This window comes from Microtus ochrogaster, linkage group LG4 (assembly GCF_000317375.1).
Source record: "Microtus ochrogaster isolate Prairie Vole_2 linkage group LG4, MicOch1.0, whole genome shotgun sequence".
Lineage (NCBI taxonomy): Eukaryota > Metazoa > Chordata > Mammalia > Rodentia > Cricetidae > Microtus > Microtus ochrogaster.
The window spans coordinates 62,735,308-62,761,068 of record NC_022030.1 but is presented as its reverse complement, the minus strand read 5'-3'; the positions used below and the strand labels follow the sequence as shown (position 1 = coordinate 62,761,068).

The following is a 25,761-nucleotide window of genomic DNA, read 5'->3' as shown; positions in this document are numbered from 1 at the left end:
TTATGTAAAAACCAACTATTCGAGCACAAAGGCCCCTCGCTTTCCCCTTCAGATTTAGCTGTGTGCTAACGCATCATAATAATGAAACAAAATATTTGCTTGGCTTTCTGAATTGGGATTTTCTATACCAACCATACTAAGTCACCCTCCAGCTTCGACCAGAGCCAACCAGGAGAGCCTCGTGTTTGTGTCTTGGCAAAAAGCCAACCCAGTGACCTGGAGCCAGTTGTACATTTCCCATCTGTGCTAGACTGTGACCCCCTCCCCCAAAGACAGAGCCTTTATTTTATATTGTGACTGCTCTCAGGAGCGGGATTTGGGGTACCAGGAGGATAAGATGAGGAGAGAGAAAAATACCAATGGGCGAACCGTTGGAGGAATGGCGTTATGGACTACTGAGGGCTGCACGATGCTGGAGCCTTCTTGAGGACCTGTGAGAATATGCCTTGGAATTGTCCCTGGGGGCAGGAAGCATGGATCCTAGGGCTGCCTAGCGAAACCTGGTGTGCGGCAATGGGGAGCACCCTCTATAAGGAGCACCCAGTGTCTGGAATTATCCTGGCAGCCCCCTGACAGTGGTCTGTCTGTTATGTGATACCCATTATGGTGTGGTGTCTCCTGTAGTGTGAATTTCTGTAAGGCTTTGTTCCTGACCCCCGAGGGTTACAAGAAATGGAAGTGTATTAGTCAGGGTTCTCTAGAGAAACAGAAGTGACAGAATGAATATATATGCAAATATATTCATACATATGAGATTTATTAGAGTACATTATAGGTTATAGTCTGGCTCTTCCAACAATGGCTGTCTCCCTATGGAAAGTCCAAGAATCCTTATTTTTTCATTTTATGAGGCTGGCTGTTTCAGCTGGTCTTCAGTGTACTCTGAAGTCCCAAAGAAGTAGGTTCTAATGCCAATGAAGGAGTGGACTTGCTGTCAGGAGTGAGGGCGAGCAGGCAGAGAGAGAGCTTCCTTCTTCCAGTTCTTTCTCTAAACTGCCAGTGGAAGGTGTGGTCCATATTTAAAGGGAGATCTTCCCACCTCGAAGGAACCAGCTTTAGGGTGGGTCTTCCCACTTTAAACAGTTCAATCTAGAAGGATCCCTCACAGGCGTGCCCGGGTGCTCGGGTTTTAGTTAATTCAAGTCGACAACCAAGAATAAGAAATATTTCTGCTCCATCCAGTTGGCTTGGAGACAGGTGACTCCAGACTATCGCTACAACAGTGTTGAGGAGAGCGTGGGGGAGAGTTAAAGTGTCCAGAGGCTAGAGGAGCCTGCTCTCCCTGCGGGTCACACAGTCCTTGTGATGCCAGACTTGGGGTGCCATTCTGTCTTGTGTTAAAGCATGCAGGCAACTTCCATCTACCGTGTTCAACCTCATCTCTCTCTGATTTCTAGCTCGCTTGATAATCTTGCCAAATTGCTGCTTCACAGAGGCAAGGAGGAAAGCAAGCGATGAGGACAGCACGAGGTGACACAGCCAGCTGATGACATCTTGTAACTTCCCATCCCTAGGAGCCAAATGAGCCCTAGCCATGTAGGGCGGGAACTGGGTTTATAGCGTGCTAACCCTTCAAGTCTAGTTAATGGGGCTTGTGAGGAAGGAAGGCGGGAATAAACAGACAGACAGAACAGGATAGATACTAAGACAGAGCCCACCTTTATATCTGCACTGCCTCTCTGGACAGGTGTGTGCTGGATTACAAGCCTTTCTGTGCCTGCTTCAGTGTGGCCAAAGTCAGAAGGCTGTGGGATCATGGCAAATGGAGCTAGCCCACAGGCTGGGTGGTTGCTCAGCCTGTATCGCAGATCGAAAGGCCTTCCAAAATGCCTTACAGTCGGACAGAGTGACAAGCAGATTGCCTGTTTTTCAGGTTTGCATTGTTTTTAGTTAAAAAAAAAAAACGTGTGTGCTTAAAAATAGGACATTGCCTGGTGTGGTGGCACACACCTCTAATCCCAACACTCCAGAGGCCAGATACCAGGTCTTAAAAAGAATAAATGCAAATGACAACAAGGTATTTCCTACAGACTGGAGAGATAGTTGAGTCTGTACAACGCTTATACTAGAAGCCTGAGAACCCGAGCACCCATGTTCACAGCACCCATGTTTAAAAGGTGGGTGTGGTGTGCGATTGTAATCCCAGCATGGGAGAGGCGGAGATGGGCAGGTGTCTAGGGCTCACTGGCCAATAGCCCTGGCCTCGTTGGTGGTCCCAGTGAGAAACCCTGTCTCAAAAACCAAGGGCAGATCCTAAGGATGACACCTGAGGCTGACCTCTGGCCTTTGAGTGCGCGCGCGCGCGCGCGCGCGCGCGCACGCACACGCACACGCACACACACACACACACACACACACACACACACACAAAATGAAAGGACGGTATTTCTTGCAATAGGGGCGTTGCTTCATCTTCTGGATAAGACTGTGGTCATCTCCGAGGAATTTAGACTCGAGGAGTCGTTTGGGCGAGATATTCAAAGCACAGACCAGTGCTTAATTTGATGCAGGTTTGGGCTCCAAGCAAACACCCCCACTGGTTTTCCTTTCTGTTTCTATGTATCTGTTGGTGGGGGCATGGTGTATTTGAAAGGAATGGTTTGAGATAACCTATCAGATAAGTGATCCACAAGTCCTTATAAAGTATGCTATCCACCCCACCCCCACCCCACCCTCACCCCCTTTCCAAGTTGTTCAGCCCTTGACTGGGATTTCTCAACTATGACTGCCACCCCAGCCCTCTGCCCCTCCCCCCTCGAATCTAAAGAGAGAAGAGGACTCTTGGTCCGCAATGAGTCAAGCATGGAAAGAATTTGGGTCTCATTGAAAGGCTCAGGCCTGTGGCTGCATTTCTCTCTCCATTGCCTCATACACTGTTGCCAAGGTGAGTGGTTACCAAGGAGTAGATTTGACCTGTAGGGAGCGGTACTCGAGAGGTCAGCTGGCAGCCCCGTTCTGGTGGTCCTTGGTCAGCAGGGGACTGCTCTCCCTGTTGCGCCTGCTGTACTGCTGGCGGGGGGGGGGGGGAGGTGCGGGGGGGGGGACGGAGCTGGCTGGTAGGAGTTGAAGAGGGTGGGGCCAGAGCTCTGTGAAAACTGGTAGCTGCAGGGACCACAAGTGATGTTGTTATCTGATTATCCTACCCAGCATCCCAGAGTGGCCGGAGGAGGAACTGCACTGTATTCTATGATAGTGCTGGGATTTGAATCCCTGCTCATGGAAAACCCAGGTCTCCAGCACGGTCACCTTTCCTTGGTCTCTGCAGCCCCCTCTGTGTTTCGTGGAGACAGGAACTCTCTCCAGACCCAGCCACAGCTGCCTTCATATGCTGTAGGCAGGATATTTAACTTTATCCAACTTTGAGGCTTGGGAGGTTGTGTCACCTGTGAGGGCTGACAGAAGGAAGGAAGTACAACCTGGGACGGCATTATGTCCTTGCTTGCAGACATCCGGTCTCGGCAGTCTGCTTTGTCTAGGACTGTTGTCTTTACATTTCGCTCCCCTAATTATCGAGGTTGCAGATGCTCGCTTTATACTGCATCAGGTCACAATCCCAGCTCTGCTCTTCCGCGTCCTCCACAAGAAGATGAGGTCATTGATGCTCTCCCTGGTCTGCCTCTCCCTGGCCTGCCTCTGTTCCTTTTCCACTCAGTGTGCTGGGGACACTGGGGACACCTGTCAAGCCGCCTCTCTGGCTTGCAGAGGACAGTCACTGAGATGACAGATGGAAAAACACATTCCGGGTTCACTATCCCAGTGACTTCCAAAGTGTCGGCTGGCCCTGTGTGCCGTGTTCATTCTCAGGCTGCCTGTTGACTTCAGAATCGGGAACCTGGACAGGATGGGGGTGGGTATTGGTCTGTGGTACCCAGTTCTCTGCTATATGCCAATGTTCGGGAACCCCAGCCTTGTACAGATGTAAGAAATGAGGTTCTAAGCACTTGGGGAAGTTTCTGCTGTATACTTGGTGCTAAGTGTTGGGTATCTTCTGTTTCAAAGAAATAAAAGAACAAGGTCCGTTCTTCCAAGTGGTTGTGTATGTGCTTGTTGAAAAGACGGAAGGAAACAAACTCACATTGGAGTTTTTCGCATGCTGTGGAGAGAGAGCCTTGTTTATCAGGCAGGGAAATGAGCTGATGCCAAACCCACCAGGCTTATCCAAAAGCGCATGTACATGTGTGACTGACAGGCACCAATTCCTCTGTTCCCTTTCTGTACACACATCAAGTCCTGCAGGGGAACTATTCATTCCCAAGATCCCCATGGGTGGTCTTTCTTCATTGGTTCCCCAGGAAGGTTTCCAGGTCTTAATCAGAGCACAGGCTGCACCCTGCCCAAGGAAGCAGCTCCCTCAGTAGCTTTTAGATGGTGGTAACAGATACAGCAGGTTAGAGACTTCAGCCCCAGGGGAAGGCAGGCAGATTGGGGTATGAGACCACCCTGGGCTACATGAGACCCTGCCTCGGGAAACCGAAAATAAATGAGAACTCTTCTGGTAGCGTCCAGAAGTATGAAGTGGGCCAGACTGTGAGGGCTCTGAGGGAACTGGCCAGTGAGGTGAAGAAGGAAGTCAAAACCTGCACGAACAGTTTTCCAAGAAATGACGAAAACCAAGTGCAAGTGGTTCACCCGCTCCTAGCGCCGGCCGTCCCGAGAGTGGGCTAGGGGCTAAGTGCTCAGCTGGGCCCTGGAATCACAGGTCACTCCTGGCCGTCACGGGTCTGGTGGAGCTGATCTGCCCTTGGAAGGCTTTGGGAGGCACCGTGCCACTGAAGGGGTCAGGACTGCCGCTCTCCTTTGCGAAGGAACCCTGGAGTGCCTTTCCCCTTTCCAGGTTGGAAGCAGCTCAGGATAACTTTGAAGTTGGGTTGGGTAGGCTCTCGTTTCCCCGCTGTGGCCACGTCTTCGCCTTTGCGCTTTTGTCTGCCCTCATTGTGCTGGCTGCCCTTGGCACCATGCCTGGCCTCCGGCCCGCACCTGTGGGTGGGGGCCCACTTGCCTCTGGCTTGAGCCCGCGGCCGCCTGGCCCCGTGCCAGTTGCGTAAGTAGCCTGGCATGGAACGGGGGCCTGTAAACATCTCTGGAAAGCCAGGAAACAGGTCTTTCAGCTTTGTGGGCCAGAAGGTCTCTGAAGCTGCCTCACGGTTTAGCACAGAAGCCCTACAGGGGACATTAGCTGACACGTTAACTTCTTATTCAGTAAGATGTCAGGGTAAGGGCGCTAGGTGTGAGGTTCATGTAATGCCCACCTCACAAAACACCCGTCTTTTGATTCATTCCACCCATCCCCCAACTATTTAAAAATACGTGAGCATCTGGTAGTGTTCAGAAGTATGGAGTGGGCCGGACTGTGAGGGCCCTGAGGGATCTGGCCCGTGAGGTGAAGAAGGAAGTCAAAACCTGGACGCACAGTGGGCCCTACAGAGAGAGATGGCCACATTTGGTTCAGCTCACAGGCCATGCTTGCCCCTGGTGTGGGGCAAAGACTCACCTGTTTCTGTCTCGTGTATGCATTCTGGAACCTCAGCCCTTGCCCACGGGATACAGGGGTGAGACTTACTTGGACCATAAATGTCAGCTGGAGTTGACAGAATGCAGACCTTGAGGTATATTGACTGGAATAGGGAGCCATGGGAGCCATGCGGGGCCTTTCCTGAAGACCTGGAACAGATGAGGTGGGGGAGGACCTTAGCTGTCTCAAGTCTGTCACCCTCAGCAGCATTCAGAATAGTAGAGCCCTGTGACCCTGTCCCCTCGTTTTGCAGATGAGCCTGTGGGGTGGGGTGAATTATTTGATGGACAGTTTTGACACAGAACCACAATTAACGTTTCTTGCAGTTCTGGTGCCTGGAGTCCAGCATGGGTGCGGAGTAGAGGCAGAGGAGGCTCCCTCAGGGGTCGCTGTGAGGGGCTGCCCTCTCCCCCCCCCGGCCCAGCCTCAGCTCTGGTGGCACCTGGAGGCCTTTGGCCATCGCCAGAATCACATCCATTGTTGTAACCATTTGCAGCGAATCACCTGGTTTTACGGATTAGGGCCTTAATCTCATTTTACCTCCTTAGACATTCTCTCTCCAGATGCAGTCACATTCTGAGGTACTGCGGCTGGGAATTTGGAGAAGAGGTCACCCAGGAACGTGGAAACAGAGGGACTTGCTAACCATCCTGGAATGGGGTGTGGACAGTCTCTGTCTCTGTGTAGTTTGCTGCTTGAATTTAGTGGGATGGTGGCCGTGAGCCTTCATCCGGCCTTCTAGCACTCAGATCGTGTCAAGCTTTGAAATTTCATGTCCTCCAGGACCATGAGAGGTGGCCAGGGTGGCCTGGACACTCTCTCGTTGGACAGCATGAGAAGATACTGGTGCTTTGAGACTCGTGGAAACAAGGCAATGCTGTCCTCTCGGCATTGGGTTTATAGGGAGTTCCCCAAATTCTTCCCAGTGGTGACAGTGATGTTTCTTGAAACATCTGGATTTTATGACGACTCCATCCACTTATGTTAGGTTGTATGGTTATCCTAGGAGTCATGACTGTGATGGGCCCTGGCTCCCTTGTCGTACCCTTCCTTCCATTGCGCAGAGACCTCGGGTTTCCAGAGAGTTAGAGCAGGAAAAAGAGAGGTGGGGAGGGGCCATCTGGTCCTGTCAGATGAGCCCCAGGCACCCCTCCCTCGTGTTCCTCAGCCCTGCATTGGCAGGTGGTTAGTGGGGTACCTCTGGGTTGGCCTGGTTTTGCTGTGCTCAGGGTCTTTCCCTTTTTGATTGTGGGGTCTTATAAACTCTCTGATGGGGATTCCCAGTACTGAGGACTTGTTTGACCTAAGAACGGCTTGGCTGGCCATTCTCCAGCAAGCCTGACAGCTGGACTGTGGTGCCTGCCTGGTGTCCTGAATGGCCCCTCCCATCGGTCTCCTTTGGGATTGAGGTGTCTCTTTTTTATGAACACTTCTTACATCGTCCACTCCTTTTTGGTGGTATGTGTCAGGTTGAGTGGTGTTTTTCCGGGGCCCCTGATGTCAGACGCTGCTGGTGTGTTTGCAAGGCCCAGCTCTTTTCTCGTGTGGCATTTTTGGGGGGTCCTCTGCCTCCCACCTTTTGGCACATCTGAGGTTTGTGTTTCCATTGAAGCCCTAGTGGGTGAGGTCTGTGCTCTGAAATCTCAGCATGTGCCCTGGCTACACAGGGAGGGGTTGTGTGTTACATGGATGTGGGCCAGGTACACAGATCCTGGTCTGTAACGATTTGGGGCATGGATACGGGTCTGTGTGCATGAGGACTGTTGCGGGTGGAGTGACTTTTGAAGTGGGAAGGTGTCCAGAAGGGACTCTCCCTACCCTGCCCAGGACTACATTCCTATAAATGCCCACAGCTGCACAGCCACCCCGGTTCTCCAAAGAGCCTGGGGTAGATGGTGCCAGGAACTCAAACCGTTAGCCTCACCACATGGTGCATGAAGGTCGAGTCTACCCTTGCTGGTGTGATGTGGGATTCCCCTCTATATGCTGTGAATATGTTTTATTACCATTGGTTAATAAAGAATTTACTTTGGCCTATGGCAGGGCAGAATAAAGCCAGGCAGGAAATATGAACAGAGATCTATAGAGAGAGTAGGCGGAGTCAAAGAGACACCATGTAGCTGCCAAAAGAGAAAGACACCGGAACATTACCGGTAGGGCACAGCTTCGTGGTGATACATAGATTAATAGAAATGGGTTCATTGAAGACATAAGAGCTAGCTACAAATACTCTGAGCCATCAGCCAACAGTATTGTAATTAACATTGTTTTTGTGTGATCATTTGGGTCTGGGCGGCTGGGGAACGGAAGCATGCGCAACCTCCTTCTACACTGGTGGTCAATCTTTGGCTGTCTCACTGTGTCACCAAGCTATCCCCTCCTCCCCAGTATGTCAGAAGGGTACCACACTGCTCCCTTGGGTTGGAGTCTGCCTGGGTTCAGCTGCCGCTCAGATAATAGCCAGTGGCAAGAGCAGAAGCAAGGGCAGGCTAGCGCAGAGGGGCTGCTGTGATCCTCGTAGCAGGGCAGCTCTGGGTGGCCCACAGTGATGGATCTGATGTCTGAGTGTCATCTGACCTCACCCTCGCAGGGACCCTACCAACAGAGCCCACTCTCAGAATCTTCTCACACTGCCCTTTCTGTCTCCTAGGGCCTCCAGCTGCACCTGGATGCAAGGCTGCATCTTGGAGTTCTTCCTCTGACACCAGGAGGCCAGCATCCCCCAGCAGGTAAGCAGGCCCTTGATGAAGTCACTGCCCAACAGCAGCAGCATTTGGTGCCTGAGGTGCACGGACCAGTGAGTGTATGTCACCCATGGAGAGGAGGGAAGGCTCCCAGCACACAAAGCCTCGCCAGAGCAGGGAGCACTAACTTCCGGAAGTTACTGTCAGAATCTCCTTTATAGCCTTTTCTTTCTTGATGTCCTCCGGCTCACAGTGTGCCCAGCTGGGGAAGCACAGTTGTCTGAAGCTGGCATCTGTGTATTTCCAGGATGGCCACGTTCCCTCTTACTTTCTGTGAATTCCCATTCATGTCCTGTGGACAGACAAGTGGAGCAGCTTTTTCTCTGGTGGCAGCATGGGGCAGGGCCAGTTACCCGTCCTGCCTTTGCACAAAGGGACTGTTAACACGAGTTTCCCAAGTCCAGTGTGGAGTGGTTCGTTCCATTGGCCCTGGGGTTATAGATTACCCCCCCCCCCCCGCGTGCCTCTCCCCCATTCCAGGGATGTCAGAAGGAAGAAGATTAGTGAGTGTTCGGATTAGTTCCTGTTTCTTCTGACCTTTCCCTTCTGGCTGTCAGCAGGACCACTGTCCCTAGTAGTCACTGGGGGAGGAATTTCCACATGCTATGGAGGTGCCTCATGTCTTTCCTTGCCCAGTGGAAAGCTCAGAAGGCTGAAAAGGGAGTTTGAGAGACAGCTGCTGGGCCGTGTCATCTTCCATTCTGAAGGATGTACAGGTTTATGTAAAGCCTACCACTGGCTACAAAGGACTAGTTAGGGGTTTTCTTCAAACCCACAGAGCCTTCTGTGAAGCCAAGTAAGCTGCATGTTTGTTTCTGTGTCTTTCCCCTTCTTCTTTGTTTCATCTGTGTTCGAGTCTACACGTGCACTAGGGTAGGGAGAATGCCTGGGTGTCCTGGGCTACCGCGAAGAATGTGGGCGCTGTCAGTCCCGGGGTCAGTGTTCAGGCTCCTAAGGTAGGTTTGAATGCCCAGGAAGTGGCCTGCAGCAAGGCCTTTCCTTATAAGTGCAGCTCCTTGCCCTGTAGGCGTCCATCTGTTTGGGTTGTGGAAACAAGCTGAGAGCGGTTCACATTCCTCGCGTTCTTTTGGCCTGGCATTGGACAAAGGGAGGCCAGAGCTTGAAATTACTGTCAGTGGCTGCCCCGTGATTCTCTTTGGATGAACTCAGGGAATCCCAGGGAAATGGGGGAGGGGGCTGCTTTTCCCCTCCTCCACCTCAGACTTTCTGCTCTTGGCTATAGGGTAGAGCCTGGCTGAGCGGGGGCCCCATCCTGATTTCTGTTGGAGGAAACTAAACAGACTGCTCTGTGCCCCTTTATTAGAGGCTGGCACCATGACACCCAGTACTTGCCCGGGTGGCATTTGTGCGGTTTGCTTTTGCTGGCACTCTGCCGGATTCACTGGGCCAGCATCATGTCAGGGAAGAGGAAGTAGGAGGAGACGTGCCCTAGGGTGGCTTTGCCATCTCAAATGAGCCAGCGGGACTTGGTGTCTCCCACCTGAGAACTCAATGAGGTGAGGCAGGCTCTGTTTGCTCACCCTGAGGTCATGCATCTTTGGGTGAAATTCAGGGACTGGACGTGGTCCTCACAGCTCTCAAAGAGCCCAGCATTCTGAGCTGTGATACTTTGGGGTCGGTGCCTGTGGGTTTTGTTCCAGAAAAACAAATGTCCCATGTTCTTGGTCTTTAAACTCACAGCTTGACCTGGAGGTCGCTGGGATGGAGAGCTCCCCAGGATTTCTATGGCCAGAGTTCCAGTACTGGCCATTTCTGTGGTTTGCTTGGAGCACCTGCAATATAAATGTAAAAGCTTAGCCTGTAAATCTTTTGCCCTATGTCCATGCATGTTCCATTCAAAGGGATGGACCATGTCAGGGTGTGCAGTGGTCTGGTCATCCTTGAGAACAGTGTGACTGACCCACGGACCTGTGATTCAGTCCAGGGGTCTTGCTGATAGGTTTTCCGCCAGTTAAAGAACTAAAATGTAGGAAAAATCTGCATTTTACATCTCACAAGTTGCATGTGAGAAATCTCAGACACCAACACCAGGAGTAGACAGAATCACCAGTTGAAGAAAGGCTTTTGTTGGGGTTTGAACACGTGCAGACCCATGGAGCCCTCTGGAAAGCAGAGGCAAATTCAGTCTCTCAGGGATGTTTTTTGTTTTGTTTTGTTTAGGTCTCTGAAGTTCTCCCCCCCCCCCCCCAATTTCAGGTTAGTCAATTTGGAGAAAGATAGCTTGGTCGATAGGCCCACAGCTGCTGTGTAACATGTCCTGATCCAGCACTGAACAGTGGAACCATGCCATCAGCAGGGGGCCCGCGCTGGGTGGGAGACCACTGCCGGCAAGGCCTTTGTTTGAAGCTGCCAGACTTTTGTCCCAAGTTTGGAGGGTAGGGAAGAAGCAGAGATTCCGCCCATCTTTTTCACCTCCTTATCTGTCTACCAGCGAGTCTACGCCTAGTCTCTCACCTAAGACAGTTAAGAGTGCAGCCCCCGCAGGTAAACAGGGAGCCTGAAGTCTTTGCTGTCCTTCCACCCCCAGGCTCCAGAGTGTAGACTTCAGAGCCAGCCCTGCAGCTTCCTTGACCACTAGCTGTTCTCTGAGGCCCCAGGAACATTCTGCGCACTTCCCTTTTTACCAATGAGCCAAGAAGCCTCTGAGAGGGCCTCATTCAGGTTTAGCCCAGAGGCTTATAATGGAATAGCAAAGCCCAGGCCTAGGATTCTCGGGGTTTGTGTGCCCTCATAGCCACCTCCTGCCCACTCACTTCTTCGATGGTACCTGGGAGGCCGCATAAGCCATTGGGCATGTGCCGTATCCCTGGTCCCTTTGCGGACCTGTAGGGAGAACTGCAAAGTAGACATTAACGGGCGCGCTTCATGTTAGCACGGCAAGTGTCTTTAAAAGTCAGATATACAATTAAGAAATTTAATGAAATCTAATGAGGGTTCCTTTGATCCATGGTGATGGGACTTTTTCTTTAGGGGTTCAAGTGAAGACACTCCATGCAGCGATCACCTGTCTGGACATTGTAGAGAGTCACTAACACATATGGGTCTCAAATGCCCCTTAGAGACCCGCATGTTGAAGGAAGGCTTGGCCGTCAGCCTGTGTTTGCCACTGGACCGCGACAGAACCGTTAGGGGTGTGGCTTTATGGGAGGAGGTCAAGGGCTCACTATTGAGCTGTGTGAATTAGGATCAAGTCACACATAGGGCAGGAGACACTGGCTTTCAGGCTGAGTCATAGTAACTTATGCCCCCAGCCTGACACGCCCTGAACCCCATCTGGCCAGGTGACAGTCAAGTGCAGAGTCTCTCTCTGGATGCCCGTGGGTCTGTCTGGGGTCAGGTGTGATCTCATAGTTTCTGGCAGGTGATTTAAGAGGCTCATGGCCCGTAGTGTCTCCGGGAGGCCATTCTTGGCATCTTCCAAAACCTCTGCCTTGAAATAGCCATGAAGTCTGTGCGTCTTCATTCAGGAAGGGACTTCAGCTAAAGGTGGGCAAGGTGGGCACTGGTGAAGGGGGACCTGGGGAACCAGGACTGGGAAAGGGGCCCAAGCCTGCTCATGGCTTTTAAGTGGTCCTGATGGCCTTTTCACCTTCCTTCAAGCAGGTGTGGCCCTGGGGACAAGTGAGACATTCTCATCATACTTGAGACTTTGGGCGGGAGGGGGGTGGTTGGGGGGAGCAAAGGAAGGAAAGTTCCAGTGTTGTTTATAGTGAGGGCTTTGGAATGTCTTGATGAAATACACTTGGATTGGGAAGGCCCTTCCCGTCCAATCAGAGAAGCTCACTCACTCTCCAGCCCCGATCCTAGAGTCCCCGAGCAGACTGACATTCAGAAAAAGCCCTTGGACAGTACGCACTGCTCCCTTGGTAGTCACAAGGGTGGGGCATGAGACCTAGGACCCCTCAGACTATCCCGTCCTGTACCTTAGTGTCATATTGACTGCAGCCGGCCCACATCTTCCCACATGCTCCCCTGCAGCCCTGCGTGGCTCCTAGTACCTAATACAGGGTAAGCGCTGTCTAGTTTACACGGTGTCTTCTAGAGGAGGTGACAGTCAGGAAAGACTCTGTCCACGTTTGCTGCAGACAATTGTTTTAATTCTACGTGTGTGGGGGATATATATATATAAATGTGAGTTCTGGTGCCTTTGGAATCCAGAAGAGGGGGCTGGGTCCCCCCAGAATTTTGATGATATCGACTCCTTCCAGGTCCTCTTGGACCACCACTACCACATCCAACTTCATATTCTCTTCTTTTTTTTATAACCTACTGAGTCTAGTCGGTGCTGTCTTTGTGCGCAGAAGTGTGAGACCAGCCCCTGGGGCATGTCCAACTTGCCAGTAGAGGTGACCGCAATTCCTGGGAATCCACGGGTGCTCTAAGTGATGCCCCAAAACAGCATTTTACACTACCCCTCCCCATTCTCCTGCTCATACATTCTTGCTCCCCCTCTCTTTGACCTTGAGGAAGACTGATGTAAATGACTGAATTCTCACAGCCGGTTGGCCTCAGCACATTGACCAGTCACGGAGTCTCTGAGTTAACCTCTGCCCCAGACACTTTTTTTTTTTTTTGTCTAAATATTTTCACCTGTGGTTGTTTGAATTCATGGATGCAGGAGCTCTGGTAAGAAAGACAGTGTGTATTTATTTACTTAGCTAGTCCAGCTTTGAACTGGCTGTGTAGCCAAGGATGATTTTGGACTCCCGATTCTCCTGCCTCCGGAGTGCTGTGTTTATATAGTCATGTATGCCGCCGTGACGACTGGTTTATGCAGAACTGGGGACCAGTGATTGAACCCAGGGCTTTGTGCATACTCAGCCCTGTGTGTCGTTCTTGACTTCTTAAAATTATCCGCGTAAAGAATTTATAACTGATCTTCTCAAAGCTGGGTGTGACAGCACATACCTATAAGCTCAACATTTGACAGAGGCAGGAGGATCTCTGCAAGTTCAGGCAGGTAGAGTTATGTAGTAAGACTCTGTCTCAGAAACAAAACAAAACAAACAGCTGTCCTCAAAGCACGGGCATTTTTGGGTTCTAGCCATGATAACATTTGCATAAATTAGTGTATATTTACATAGATTAATTTAGCATTTGCATAGATTGGTTTCCCCAACAGTAAACATGAAGCCAAGGTCCGGGAAGATTCTCAAAGAACGCGGGCTATTGAATGTGTGCTCAGACCCAATGGAGAGGAAAGGGACTAGGAAGTTGGGGAGATCCAGAGTCTGAACACAGCAGGGCCTGGGAGCTGGACCTTGAGGAGCGAGGTTGCCCTTCAGGAATTGCAGAATCACAGTCACCCTCTCCTGTGCATCCTGTCACCAGGTCTCTGCTTCTCACTCAAGGGATGCCTGACCCAGGGATGGCTGCCAGCCCTTGCACAGATATTCTTTGTGGGACGTGGCCCTGGCCACTGGGGATTTCTCAGTAAGGGACAAACTTGTACCTTCCACTCCTGCAGTGTGGTCTGCTGTCTTGGTGTGTGGCACCCAGCTGTGACTGTCATTTTCCCTTGGACAGAGACAGGGACTGGAGCCACAGAGCCATACTGCACTGACAGTGAAGAAGTGGAGATCTGAAGACGGGTAGCTTGTCCAAAGTCTCCTTTTGAGGGGTCACCTCTCCTGCCCCTGTCCAGTGCCCTGCCAGTGTCGCCAGCAGCCCTGGACTGCACACTCAGTGAGCACATCTGTTCCCTTTCTGTTGACATTGCCCACACTCTGTCCACACTCACCCTAGGGTGGCTCACAGTGGCTCTGAAACTCCTACTGTTCCTGCAAACCTTCCCAGGTACAGTGATTTTCTGCATACCTTTGCCATATTCTTTTTTTAAGTTTAAATGCTTATTTTATTTATTTTTGTGTCTATGGCTGTTCTGCGTTTTGTATCTGCACAGCATGTAAGTATAGTGCCCCCCGTGGCCAAAAGAGGATGTCAAACAGATCTCCCTGGTCTGGAGTTAAAGATGCTTGTGAGCTGATGTGTGGCCCTGGGAACTCAGCCTGGGTCCTTTGGAAGAGTAGCCAGTGCTCTTAACTGCTAAGCCCCCTTTACCAGATTCTTAAAGGACTGGCTGTAAAATTAGCTAATAGCCTGGTCTTGGAAGAAAGCCTCCCAAGCAGGCTTTGGAACTTAGCTGAACATGGTCTCATGTCTCCCAGAAGCCCCTGAAAGAGATCATCATCAAGCTTGAATCCTTGATAGATTTTATTTCTTTGGCATTTTAAAGCCCTTTTGTTAATTTGCTCACCTTTGGAACCACCCGCCTTGTGAATCCCTGTGGAACTTGGTTGTCCTCGAATGTGGAGGTACTTTCCAGCCATGAATGCAAGTCCAGGAAGCAGGTCCTGAACAGGTGACAGCAGAGGTTCCTCTGAGCTGACTGAACTCTTGGCGCTGAGGTGGTGGAGTGTCATTTGCGGGGACTTGCCAAGGAGGTGGGTTAGAAGTGATGTTCTCTTCAGACTCGACAAGGGGAACGTGTGGAGACAGCCTAGGCTGTTCAGGGCTGAGAAACTCCTCTGCTGTTGGTTCATGATTTCCAGTGGGCTTGTCGCCCTTGATCCTCTCAAGGCCAGGTGGCTTGGGCCAAGCGTTCGTTCATGCTGCTCTCTGCGTTTGAGGTACTTGTGCCTTCAGGTTGAACAGCAATTAAACCGAAGGTCGGCAGCTGGGAGAGATCCATCCAGACTGAGTCATCAGGACTCAGCGCCATTACCCAGGATCCCTCAAATATCCATGAGCTCACATGTTGCCAAGCTAAAGAAGGTTCTGGAATGGCCCAGCTCAAGAAAGAAATTGCCTGGCAGTAGCAGAATGCAGAGAGGGTGTGCCTGAGCCTCTGGCTCCTGGGGCATGCCGAGCACCTCTCTCCTGAGTGGCTCTGAGCTCTTGGTCTCGGGAGCTTGGCTTCTTGCAGAGTGGCCTACATACACGTCACCATGGAATCCTTGACTCCACCTGGGTGCCAAGTTTTGGTGGATTGTTGAACTTGGCCTAACTCCAGATAACACCTGGAAATTCTTCCAGTGTGGCATACGAGTGGGCTTCAAATTGAGTACCCCGAGGGTTTTTTTGGACACCCACCTCCCTCTGGGCAGCCCACGACTGCCATGTGGGCCTCCTCGGTCTTTAGTGATGGTCCTGGAAGCCCCCGGGGGCCAAGGACATCTGACTGGCAGAACTGTGCTCTGTCTGGGACCTTGGGCTGTAGGTGTCAGAAGACTACTTGATGGATAGGGCAGCATCCCCACTGAGCAGCCCGGTGTGTGGTTGCTGAGAAAGACCTCTCCCCTCCGACCTCACTCCCCCCTCCCCCTTTATCCCACTTCCCAAGTGGTTCTGGAGGTGAAGGCTAGATCTGAACTCAGACCTTAGCCTCTGGCACTGAGTGGCTCCAATGACCTGCCATGCCTTAGTTTGCTCCTCTAAGACAGAAGTGAGCAAACACCCACACCCAGGTGAGACGAACCTCGAGTAAAAAGACATTGCACCCACAGTGGGGTGACAAGATGCCGGAGGCTGCCCCTCTTAAATGTCTGTATCAAGGGGGCGCTAGGCCAGACACCTGTCCTTCTCTAAGCTGGGGTCAGGGTTTGCTCAGCCTTTGAATTGGTTTTATAGGATCCTGGAAAGCATGCGCAAGAGCTGCAGGAATCTCTTCCCTGTTTGTAGTGTGTTGCTCCAGGGACACCATCAGACACTATGACTCCCTGTTGGTACCTCTAACCAGCTGCTGCTTGCTGGTGACACCCTAGGGACGCTTGCCTCCGCCTCCTGCATTCAGCATTTTCTCTTCGTAGGGCCACCTCTGTATCCAGCCACAGGTTTTCTTTCTGCTCATCTCTGCATCCATCCTGAGAGCAGTCTTTCTCCCACGGCCCGCGTTTCTCGGTCCAGGCGACCTACCAGACCATTCTTCATGTGTGTACATCCATGGACAGACAGTCACTAACCCATCACGGTCCTGGCGGCACGGCACCTCCTCAGAATCACTCTGTTGACCATCTAAAAGTGCTGGCCAGTGTGGTCACAAGGTAACCACCGTTTCCCGCCAGCACATTTACAGGCACTCCCGGAGGTGATGCCGCAGGTACTCCCATTCTGTTCAGGATAGCTGCTTGCTCTGCTGACCCCATCTCATCAGGTTTGCCTTGGGATGTCACAGCTCCGCGATTGGTTTATCAGATGCACTCTGTTGAAAGCTGTTAAAAGTATATGGAGTGAGGAGGGTTCACTTGTGCTTTCTGCTTACACTGGGTGTTCCAGGACGGTCTGAGTCAAAGAACATTTGAGAATACATTCTGCATCAGCCTGCAACTTCCGGTGTGTGCATTCTTCCCCTTTGCCTGTTGGAGATTCAGTTATATTATGGTGTGCATGGGCATTTCGTTTCTTTCTATGGCTGAATAGTCTGTTCCTTCTTCCGTGACCATCGGGTCGTTTTTACCTCTTGGCAGTGGTGAATGATGTAGAATAAGTTGTTTCTTTTTATTTCTGAAGCTGACTTCTCACATCCAAGCTCTCCGAGATCCTTAGCCATTAACCCCTGCGACCTCCTTCATCCCTGACCCTAGTCTGTCATGAATCCCCAAGCCCTCAGGCTTGGTCTGCTGGTGAACTCCAGCTGTCGTGTGAACCACGTGGGTCAGTCACCCATCCTTTGCCGCTGTCCCCAGCTACCGTGCGTGTCACAGTAGTGCCCAGCAGCCATCTCCTATGGAGCCTCAGGAATGCTAGGACAACCGAGATTGTACAGGTGTGCCCCCGAGGTGACTCACACAGGAAGCTGGTGAGGAAACAACCTTCCGGACATCCTTTAAGCTGTGACAGCTGAGTCTACCCTGGGAACCTCGCTGCTCCTGCTGTGAGTCCATTTGAAAAGACTTCCCAGGCTGCTGGGCAGCAGGAAGTGGGGGGGAAGAAGGAATCACGGCAGGCTTCTTTCAACCACACCTGGGGATACCCAGGCTTCTCTCCTGGGGATCCCTGTCTCCTGTATTCCTTCATCATCCCCACCACCCCACCCACATCTTGCACATCGTTCCTTTACCGTTGGGCCTTGATGATGGCTGTTCTTGTCCTAGTATTGAGTGATGTCCTCCAAGGTGGAGCTGAGAGCTGCACCCTCAGTCCATCACCAGCCTGGACTCCGCAGCAGGCTAGGCCAGCCTTCTGCCTAAGTGTTGAGACTTCAGAAGTTGACACACGTATTCTTTCAGGGCGAGTGTGTTATGAGGGTTAAAATGAGTCCATCTCTGACACCAGTCAACATAGGACATCTAGGACCCCCCGACTGGGTCCTCCCATGCCAGGTACCCCACTTGTTTGTAGCTTCCGCTGGAATCCCACTGTCTGTCCACTCTGTGCCCCTGGCCAAAGAGACGCCTCCGGTTAGAAGCAGGCTTTAGCCTTTGCAGCTGTTGAACGCCAGCCCTCCTGACTCCACTGCTAATCCTCAATGCAGCCACCTGTCCTGGCCCTGGTGCTTGGAGGGCTGCTGCATAAAGAAGCTGAATGTGGTGCTGATGTTGTGCTCAGAGCATGTGTCGCTCCCAGCCTATCCTGTTTATGGTGCAAAAGAGAAAAAGGGACGCTTAGGACAGACAGGCAGAGAGCCGCCTGGTGTCCTGCCTGACCTCCTGCAGGGCAAGTGCCTGTATTCAGGAACTCTTAGGGCTGCTTGCTTCCCAACTCTGATCCAACCCCCTGTGAAGAGACAGGCTAACCAGGATGGACATGGGGCTGGAACTCTTGAAGAAAAGCAGGAGAGGGAAGTCCCCAAAGGAAGATGAGGACTCCCCAGCCAGGGATGAGGAGAAGAAGAAGTGCACCAGGAAGATGGCCTTGTACCTCCAAATGTCTCCTGACCCTCCTCTCCAGTCTTATGAGGCCTGAGGTGGACACTTGGTTCAGAAAGGCAGGAAAGAGGATGTTTGTGAGCCTGGAGGAAGGAGATTTCCAGTTAGACTGCAGGACTGGGCCAGCCAACCGGTGGGAGGGAGGCCTTGCTGCCCTGGGAGCTGGCGAGCTTCCAGCTACCCAGAGGGCCCCAGAGAAGGGTCTAATGAAGCCAGACCGAGGTCCGAGAGGACCACAAGGTCCTAAGCAAAGGACCGAGTTGCAGCTGACAGAGGTGGAGCCACTTTTAAGTGTTGCTCCTTTGTTGGCTGCATCTCTGCTGGACCCATTGCCACCCCTGTCGTGTATAGCCCTGTTCCTTAAGCACTTTAAAGCTACAGACAGAGAAGCTTTGAGAAACTGCCCTGTGCCCTCTGGCTCTAGGTCACCCTGGCCCTAGTCCCGGGAACCTCTCCCCTTGTTCCTTTCCATAAGAATTGTACGAAAACAAGTCAAGATTCCCAGAAGGCCCCAGGCCTGGCTGAGCCCATTGTCCCAGGAAAACCTGTCAGGTAGGTTACCCATCACTTACCTCTGCTGGGTTCCAGTCGGTGGCAGAGGCTCCCCTGAAAAGCAGGCAGATTCCCACAGAGATCCCTTTGTGCCTTGACTCTGAGGAGAGAGGAGAAAGCTCGGAATTGCCTGTTCGTTTACCAAGTCCTGCTCCCCACAATCTTTTCACCCAATGAGGTAGGTTCAGTGCATCAGGGACCGCGGGAGGGACCAGCTTGAATTTCTCTTCCAGGCCTGGAAGTCAGCTGATTTGCATGAAACTTGTGTTCCCATAGCTGTGAGCACAAGCCTTTACAGCTGACCTTTTGCAGCGCTTGTTTAAACAGAACCGGTTCCTTTAGAATCCACCAATCTCTGGAGCATTTTAAAACCTAAGCACTTTAAGGCCTGTTGCTTGGGGGGAAGGGAGGGGTCGGATGGACCCCTAGAGGGTTGCCTGGCCCTTCAGCCACACAACAGATGGAAAGCTTCTGCAAGCTGCCTTTCCTGTGCAGGCAGCCACCAGGCCTGCTCCCTGTTACCGCTCAGCTTGGCCTGCTTCTGTGCCTATGGGATTGAGGGAGTGAGGTCTCCAGTAGTGGGGGTCCTGCAGTGGCTCATCTGTGGATGTATGAGTCTGTAGCATAGGGTGGTCATGGTATTTATGCAGATCAGCACACAGAAGCTCGTGGGGTAGAGAGTCCAGCACACACCCACCTTGCAGCTCTTTGCTTTAGCAGTTAATTGTGGTTGGGGTGCTGTTCAGTTGTAGGGTGCTTGAGCTAGTATGTGCGAGGTGCTAGGTTCCATCTCTAGTTCTGGAAAAAAAACATTTAGTTTCCTGTTTTATTCCGGTTCGTAAATCCAGTCAGTCTCAGAGTAAATATTCTGGGGGGAGAATTCTACTGTGCTGAGTTTTATCCTGGTCGTTATTCCCTGAATAATACAACCTAACAACATTTAAAGGGTACTAGAAGGCATGATTAGGGTGTATGTAAACATCACACCATTTTAGCTAGGGGTCTTGATTGCCTGCCAAGTCCTGGGACCAGCACCCTAAGATGCTAAGGGAAGATTTAACCATAGCAGAAATGCATTCTCTCATACCCTGGTGCCTAGACATTTACATTGGAGATATTGACAGGGTCCCCCTCCCTCTCAGAAATCCTGGGGAACCTCTGTACCTCTGGCTTCTGGTGGCCGCAAATGATGGCCCTCAGTGGCCTCCAGGGCTTGTGGCTGCATGCCTCCGATTTCTGTCTCCATCCTCACCTTGAGATCCCCGTTCTCTCTCTGCGTCGAAACCTCTTTTTTTCTTAAAGGGATGCCAGTGAGTGGGAGGGCCCATCAGAATGAACTTGACTGAATTTGAGCAAGACATGTTTCCAAGTAGGCTCACGTGCACAGCCCACAGAGTGAGGACTCGGACCTATGGGTTTGAGAAGGCACAGGACAGCTCCTAAGTGTGGCTTTGCTCTTTGGTGTCATCTGTACTGTGGCTTCCGCCAGGCGGGGAGAAGTCCCGGGCTTTGCGTTTCTCTCTGCTGTGTCTGGTAGATGCCTGGTCCAGCTGCTGTGACTTCAGTGAGCCTCCACTTTCGACAGTCTTCTGAGACATCTTTAGAGCCTGTCCCACACAGGAGCTAATCAGCTGGGCACACAAGCACTGAGGAGGTCTTAGGATCACCCACAGCCGCTAGACTTCCATGTGCTGTTTGCTGGGGGGTTGGTTGGTGCTAAGTCCCAGGTGTTATGGTGGGTGCTGGAGCCCAGAGAGCCGTGGAGTGAAATCAGCAGATCCAATGAGGTCCTTTTACAGTAAAGCACAGGGCACGGGGGAAGGCGGCTGCAACCTCAGTATCAGTGCAGAGCAGTGCGAAAGATATTCCATGAACCCTGGCAGTTTCCTCTCTGCTGCAGCGAGAGTGTCACAGGATGGGATGCTGACCGCTACTCAGAGTACCCTGGGGGACAGCTGACCCAGAGAAGATGTGGATTGCCCTGGACCTTCTTGGACAGGTTCCCGGGGTTCCTCTTGGATTCAGCAGTGGTCAGTGATAGACAGGCATGCTGGGCAGGCTCTGCATGTACCCTGGAGAACACCGGGTATAACTAGCTGGTCCCCAAAGTGATTTGTGTGGGAGCAGAGCCACCTGCTACTTCCTTCTCATGCGCGGTCTCTCATGCACTCATGTCTACCCGAAGAAAGCCTTGGAGAGTGCTCACCTCCATGTGTGAGAGGAGACCGTATCTCTGAGCATGGCGAGGGAGGATCTGTGAGTCCCCAGGCCCTGCTCTTGCCAACTTCTCTCCCCACCTGGCTCGTATGAATGTGTTCACACTGAAGCAGACTCCAAATCCCACAGTTCTTTTGTTTGCCATGCCTACCTCCCCGGCTTAGTACCCTACCATAGTCTGACGGAGACCCTAGTGGTGGTTTAATATTCTATTGACAGGGAAGAAGCCAGGGACTGTGCAAGAAGACCGTGCTGGCCTTAGAACAGAGTGGACCCTGCTGGGTCTGGGCAATGATGCTGGGGGCCGGGGTGAGTGTCTTAGAGTGGTGATGACATAGTCTGCTTGTCATACAGGCTTCAGAGACAACCAGCCTGTTAAGAGACAAGAGGTGCATGTTTGTAGCCAGTCTCCAATGCTCTGGTCACCCAGGATGTCTGACTCTTGAATGAGAGATTCAGTTTGTACCAGAAAACATATGTTAAGAGCCTGAATATCCACTGGCTAGGACATGACTAGCCAGTAAAGGAAGAGATGAGATTTTCCTTGTTCTGTGCCATTGGTTCCTTTTGTGAGGCTGCCTGTGCCTGCTCTAGTGCAGTAACTACGTGGGTGTCCCTTTGCGTGGCTTTGTTAGTCAGTGCCTGTCTTACTACAGCTGGCTGGGCCCAACAGGACTTCTGTAGAGAGAACATTATCTAGCTATGCCTGCAGGACTTTGGGGGCCTCGTTCTCTGGTCCTGTTACTCCAGCCTATTTTCTAGTAGAGTGATGTGTTCCTAAGGAATCCCGGCATGCAGCCGGCTTCTTCCCCTAGCCTTCCTCGGAGGCCCCGTTATGTGCTTATCATCAAATGCCTCTCTCTGACTCTGGAGGTAGCACAGCAAGATAGTTTAAATCCCACTCCAGACCTAGAAGTGGAATTACTGGCTCCCTTCCAGTGTCAGCCTCACCCCTCAAGAATGTGTGCCAAGCAGGACCAGGCAGTGGCTGGTGGTTTTGGAAAATACACTCAGAAAGTATGGGCAAGGAGTTTTACCCTCCATGTAGAGGTCTGTGTCTAGGAGACGCTGTTGAATGAATTGTAACAGATGGAGAGAGGTTTGCTGGGGAGCACGGCCACCCAGGGTCCCAGAAATGGACTGTAGTTGTGCAGACAAATTACAGTTTTAGCCTCTGAGCAGGCTGTGTTGGCTCGCTGGGCTGCAGAGAGTATAGCCAGGCACAGCCATGTGTTGCTTAGGGAAGAAGGTGGTTCTCCAAAGTGTGACATCCTGTGCGAATGTTGTGGAGTGTGTGCCCATATGTTAGGCCATCTATGGATGGGTAATATATTCTTTTTTTTTCTTTTTTTTAAAATTTATTTTTATGTGTGAGTCCTCTGTCTGCCTGTATACCTGCATACCAGAAGAATGCATCGGATCCCATTACAGATGGTGGGGGGGCCACCACGTGGTGGCTATCAATTGAACCTAAGACCTCTGGAAGACCTCTGGAAGTCCGTGCTCTTAACCACTGAGCCATCTCGTCAGCCCTTATGAGATCACCTTCACATGTACAATTCTTCATTGACCCCACAATGTTGCATGACGTGTGACCATAGCCCATGATGGCTTTGAACCCGGATAAGAATGTTCTCTGAATCCCAGAGACCTCAGAAGCTCAAAGCCCAGTGCCAGCAGAGTTGGAAGGGAGCCCTCTCACGTCTCCAGCTCGGTGTCTGGGCATCATGGGCATACAGAGGGAGGTTTCCTGACTCGGCGGGATGTTTTCTCTTCCTCAGTGTCTATGTCCATGCCTGTCTCTTTTTAATGAACAAGGGCTGCCCATCATACTGGATTAGGGCCACCCTAATGACATCGTTACTGGGTCATCACAAGGAAGGTCGTGCAGTTGTGTAGTAACAGTGTGCAGTTGCTGGCCTCTCCATATGGTCTCTGGAGTTTAGGTTTTGGCCAGAGCTGCTGTACACACCATCATGCTACATTCCTGTTAAATCTGAGGCCGGCGGCCAGTTCTTACACTTCTCAAGCCACTGAGGAGAGGGCGGGCACACGGAGTATCTTTAAACCCTCAGTGCACTCAGCCCGCCCTGGCAGAAAGGCCAAAGGAGGTCACAGTCAGAAAGTGACTAATGCCCTAGGAAGTTGGTCTGCCTCTTTAATGAAGTACCCAGAAACCCTAGTCAGTTCCATCCATTGTGTTCAAACCACGGTGGGGTGAGGCCCTTGGGAGGTCCAGGACCCTCTAAAGCAGTCTGCAGCACCTGGGGGGTACCCTCTAAAGCAGTCTGCAGCACCCGGTTGTGGAAGAAAGCAGAAGGCCCATCCATAAGCTTTGTTATACATAGCACAGCCCCTGCCTTCTACAGAGATTCACTGTCCTGGCCCGAGCTTAACACCAGGCTGTGTTTTCAGGCATTGTACCCTGTCTTCTCTGGTTCTACACATGGCTCATATAAGACCATGGGGCACTGGGGTCTGCCTGTCTCACGGGCATGGACTTGGCCAGAGTACATAGTAAATGTGATACATCCTGGGGTCCTCTTCTGGGTACTCCGGGGATGCAAGGATGGTTTGAAGTTCATCTTAAGCTGTGGAACTTCCCATGAGCCTTTCTGAGTCCCTGGGCCAAAGCAGCCCTCCTGAATGGCGCTTCAAGGAGAGGCTGTGCCCAGGGCACCTTACCGTGTCATTTAGGCACAGCTCAGGGCTGTGGGAGATGCAGGACTTCTCACACTGGCACGCATCAGTCATAGTCATATGGAGGATACTTGTCAGGCATGGAGTTTACTTTTGCGACATTGGTGTCATCGCACCAAGAGGTGAGGGGAGACAGTTGCTGGCACCCAGAAGGTGGTGAGGAAAGATGTAACAGGTCTCCTGGGATGCTGAGAATAGCCCCGGCACTGAATCCCCAAACGTGTGGGTAGTTCCAAGGCAGGGCAGCCTGGACCCTAGAGGTTGCAGTGCTGGGAGGACGCAGGGAAGGAAGAGTGCACATACCTGGCATGTTTGAGAATCAGAAATAAGATGTGCCCTGTGTGTTGCTTTGTGTCTTAGAAGGCAAGGGTGTCCCGTGAGGATAAGACAGTTTTCGTACTAAGAGTGGTAGCAGCTTGTTCTCACCCAAGGCTTCAGGTGTGCTGCAGACAGCGTGGGGCCAAGGCTAGTCTGTCCACAGCCCCCCCCCCATCAGCCATTTCCACTTCAGCATGACCACCAAAAGCCCTTGGGATTCTGGGGAGGGGCACATGTGACCTCTCCCTAGAGTTGAGTACAAGGCCATAGATTTGGGGGACACAGAAAATGATAAGTACTTGAATCACCTGCATCCCACCTCTGTGGTCTTTCCTGTCTTCCTTTGGATAAACCGATTTCTTTCTATCCCATACACAAGAAGGAAAGACAGACCATCTGAGACTATTAAGATAGCCGAAATCTAAATTCTTAGCTTGTCTTGTGTGGGTAAGTGGGAGAGAGAACTCAGGCTCATGGGCCCCGGGGCCATTTGCCTCAAGTTGTGTAGGTGCTGTGGGTAGGCATGGGAGTGGATAAAGGAAGATTGTGTTCTGCAAGAATCCATGGGGGCTTTCATGGACCCTGAGTGAGGGAGGGGAATGTGGAGTTGACAGCATGCAGTTCCAGGCCCTCCCGATTTTGTGGATAAGCTATAACCTCCCACGGTTCTCCTCTGGGCTGGTGGGTACACTTCCTGAGCCTGTTGCTCTTGCTGGCAGGATTTTCCTCCTCCAGCCGCTCTTAGTCTTGGCAAGGAAAAAATACTGAGGTTTGTGAGCCACGCTCTTAATGGGAGTGTCTCAGGTACCTTTTAAGTCTCTGCCACAGTACCGCGGGGCTGCTGAGGCACTGGAGTTCCCAGGTTGGGGGGTAGAGTTCAGGTCGGGGAACCTGGGAGGGTGCGGGACTGTGCCGCTCTCCGCCCTCACCTTCTTTAGCTTCTTCTCTTGAGTACCTCTCAGCACTGTCTGGGGGGCAGAGGCTTCAGGAACAGGGTTTTCTCCAAGCACTCTGAGGAAGCAAGGAAACAGGCCAGACCTGGAGAAGGTGCTAGAAAGAAAGACAGGAGCTAGAAAGAAAGTTCCAATGTAGAGTGAAGGCTGCTGCCTTGGCGAGGGATCTTCCTAGAGAGACATTGAATTGAGGTTCAAACAGGAATGGAGGCAGGTGAGGTTGTGTGGGGCAGAGCTTGCCTGCCAGAGAGAACTGCCAGTCCAGTTCATAGTTCCCCTGCAGAAATAAGCCAAACTGCACTAAGGAGAGCACTGGGTTTTGGGCTGGGGTGGGAAAGGGATAGCGGTCTCCTTTAGAGAGGCAAGAGTTCATTAAAAGCACAACAAGGTGCCCCTGTGCTCACAGGAGAGTGGTTTGGAAGTGAGTTCCTGGGCAGGGGATTGACTGACTGAGCAGATAACTGGTCCCTGCAATGAGCCCAGGTAGAGTCCCAGGGACCCATAGAAACACGGTAAGATAAAGGGTCCAGCCTGGCCAGGGCTGTATCTGAGACCCCAGACAGGGAGGAAAACTGGGGAATTGTTGGAGCGCGTGGCGCAGCTGGCAGGCAGGGCAGAACTTGCTGTCTCCACTCCCCGTCCTACCGTTGCCACCTCTTCAGGAAGAGGCCGGTCACCTAAGTGTGCCAGGAATCACATCCTCCGTTCCGGGTGTGTTCCGGGTGAGCCGTCTGAGGTCTGAGTTCCCTGGCTGCATTCCCTCTCTTTAGGGAGGAAGGGAGGGAGGAAGGGGCTGCACTGATTCCAAAGTTTTTGTTCTTCCTTTCCTCCCTTCCTCCCTCCCTCCCTCTCTCCCTCCCCCCCTCCCTCCCCCCCTC

General features: G+C 51.9%; 1 protein-coding gene across 2 annotated transcripts in view; it reads left to right on the top strand.

The window, feature by feature from the left end:
• Sh3bp4 (SH3 domain binding protein 4) overlaps window positions 1–25,761 on the top strand; it is an 80,549-nt gene that overhangs the window by 24,261 nt on the left and 30,527 nt on the right. For both annotated transcript variants that reach the window (XM_005361714.3, XM_026786386.1), the window contains exon 2: window positions 8,163–8,241. The gene's annotated coding sequence lies outside the window, so the exon portion shown is untranslated. The remainder of the gene's footprint in view (window positions 1–8,162; window positions 8,242–25,761) is intronic.